The following is a 3493-nucleotide window of genomic DNA, read 5'->3' as shown; positions in this document are numbered from 1 at the left end:
GGTAGTGGCATGGTCTAGTGGCGTGGTGTAAGGCATGTAGTGGTATGATGTAAGTCGTGTAGCATGGTGTAGTAGCGTGGTGTTGGCGTGGTGTAGTGGCGTGGTGTTGGCGTGGTGTAGTGGTGTGGTGTAGTCTCGTGGTGTAGTGGCATGGTGTAGTGGCGTGGGGTAGTGGCGTGGTGTAAGGCATGTAGTGGTATGGTATAAGTCGTGTAGTGGCGTGGTGTAAGGCGTTTAGTGGCGTGATGTGTTAGTGGCAGGAGGTGCAGCTCTTACGTGTTCACAAGAGAAGACCTACAGGCAGACTGAGGGTCTCTTGGGATCCTGTGGCAGTGTACAAAGTCGCCAGTATACCTCAACATTATATCATCTGAATTCAGAAAGATTTATATCCATTTTTTAATTTGTAAACCTGTAATAATATTAATGCAGTGACATGTCTTATTTCCTTGCTGCATATTTATGACTTTTTTTAATATTTACAACATTTCGCTTTACAATTTCAAACTATCCTGAGTTTTCAGACACGTTCACCACAATGACCATTAGATGTCACGTCGCCTGACTACACCCATGTGTACACACAGCCACACACACACACGGCCACACATACTCAGCCACACACACACGACCACACACACACCATGGTGTGTTCACCATGGGTTCTGAGAGAATGTGCACCTGAGCTCAGCATTACACTTCAACTGATTTTTCAGGCATCCCTGTGTACAGGAGTTGTAGCTGATGTGTGGAAAAAGGCTAACATAGTTCCAATCTACAAAAGTGGAAGCAAGGAAGACCCCCTTAATTATTGACCTGTATCATTGACAAATGTAATAGTCAAAATATTGGAAAAAATAATTAAAATTAAATGGGTAGAACACCTGGAGAAAAACGATATAATATCAGACAAACAGTATGGTTTTCGATCTGGAAGATCCTGTGTAACGAACTTACTCAGTTTTTATGATCGAGCCACAGAGATTTTACAGGACAAAAATGGTTGGGTTGACTGCATCTATCTGGACCTAAAAAAGGCTTTCGACAGAGTTCTCCATAAGAGGTTGTTCTGAAAACTGGAACATTTTGGAGGGGTGACAGGTAAGCGTCTAACATGGATGAAAAATTTCCTAACTGACAGAAAAATGAGGGCCGTAATCAGAGGCAAGGTATCGGATTGGAGGAATGTCACGAGTGGAGTACCACAGGGTTCAGTTCTTGCACCGGTAATGTTCATTGTCTACATAAACGATCTACCAGTGGGAATATTGAATTATATGAACATGTTTGCTGATGATGCTAAGATAATAGGGAAGCTAAGAAACCTAGATGATTGTCATGCTCTTCAAGAAGACCTGGACAAAATAAGTATATGGAGCACCACTTGGCAAATGGAATTTAATGTGAATAAATGAAATTTAAAATGAATAAATGGAGAGTTTTTCATGAGTAAGTTGGCCGTTGACCTCAATGCCAACAGTGACTGCCCAGACAGGTACAAGAGGAGTGTTGTCAACACTTACGTCGACCGTGCTCTCAGCCACAGCTCAGGATGGAAGCAAGTCGATGAAGAACTCTGTAGGGTAAGGCAGGTCCTAGTCAACAACGGCTTCTCCAATGGTTTCGTTTAAGACCTCATAAAAAAAAGGTGAAACGCCATGCAACCTCTGAAGAGTCAACTAACACAACACCTGTACCCCCTATTAGACTATTTTACAGGAACTTCTTTTTGACAGCTCATAAAACGGAGGAAAGGGTCATGAAAGATATTGTTAATAGGAACGTTATCCCTACAAACAAAAATCAGAAGATACAATTGACGATTTCCTATAAAACCAAAAAAACGGCCAACCTACTCATGAAAAACTCTCCAGACACAAAGCAGAACGCCTTAAACAAGACCAACGTCTTTTATGCTTTCAAATGCCCACTTGGGGACTGTAAGCCCCAAAGAACTCAGTATATAGGCAAGACAACAACATCTCTTTCCAGGCGATTAACGATGCATAAGCAACAGGGCTCCATTAAGGAACATATAATCTCTTCCCACAACCAGACCATCACCAGAGAAGTCTTAACAAACAACACAGAAATCATCGATAGATACAGCGATAGCAGGCGGCTCGACATCTGCGAGGCACTACACATCAAAAAATCAACACCATCAATCAACAGCCAATTAATGCACAACTATATTCAACCCACTTCAAGACTCCGTACCAATATAGAAGCATCAAGAGGAAGTATGGACCAATAGGCCCTTTGCAGTTACTTCCATTCTTATGCTCTCATATATCCAATTAATACCCCCATTGTTCCGTGTTCTGTATTGTGTTGGTCAAAAGTTTGTTCACCTCATCCCAAACTGTTGCAACATATCACCTCACCCAAGTGCGAGTATTTAAGACGGATAAGTTGTTTAGTGTTAGTATAAGTAAAACTCTGTTTAGTGTTTTCAGGTTACAGTTGTGTGTGTAAACTAAAATCTTTGAAAATGTAATAAGTGATTACGAAACGCGTTCAAGTGTCGCGTCAGACTAGAAATAAAAATGAATTTTGGAGAATTGATTTTTCAATTACCATCGACAGTAAAAAGAAACATAAGAAATATTGAGAAAATTCGTGTTAGAATTATTAATCTTACTTTTTCGGTCATATTTAACAACATATGTTTACAAGAAAGACTGCTACCAAAATATACTAATATATATATATATAAATATATATATATATATATATATATATATATATATATATATATATATATATATATATATATATATATATATATATATATATATATATATATATTAGTATATTTTGGTAGCAGTCTTTCCTGTAGACATATATTATTAAATATGACCGAAAAAGTAAGATTAATAATTCTAACACGAATTTTCTCAATCTTTCGTACATTTCTTTTCACTGTTGGAGGTAAATCAAAAATCAATTCTCCAAAATTCATTTTTATTTCTAGTCTGACGCGACACGAGCGCGTTTCGTAAAACTTATTACATTTTCAAAGAGTTTAGTTCACAAATACACAACTGAATAGAACTTACGCATCTCCGATTTTATATCTACATTTGAGTGAGGTGGAAGGGGTGATGTGGCATTAACACAAGACAGAACAAGAGGTGGCATTAATAGGGTATTAATTTCATCAACACAAGACAGAACAATAGGTGTTATTAATAGGGTATTAATTTCATCAATGATGAAATTAATACCATATAATGCCACATCTTGTTCTGTCTTGTGTTAATGCCACATCACCCCTTCCACCTCACCCAAATGTAGATATAAAATCGGAGATGCGTAAGTTCTATTCAGTTGTGTATTTGTGAACTAAAGTCTTTGAATATGTAATAAGTTTTACGAAACGCGCTCGTGTCGCGTCAGACTAGAAATAAAAATGAATTTTGGAGAATTGATTTTTGATTTACCTCCAACAGTGAAAAGAAATGTACGAAAGATTGAGAAAATTCGTGTT

Source organism: Procambarus clarkii, chromosome 1 (assembly GCF_040958095.1).
Source record: "Procambarus clarkii isolate CNS0578487 chromosome 1, FALCON_Pclarkii_2.0, whole genome shotgun sequence".
Taxonomy (NCBI): domain Eukaryota; kingdom Metazoa; phylum Arthropoda; class Malacostraca; order Decapoda; family Cambaridae; genus Procambarus; species Procambarus clarkii.
Note: the sequence above shows the minus strand (reverse complement) of the source record.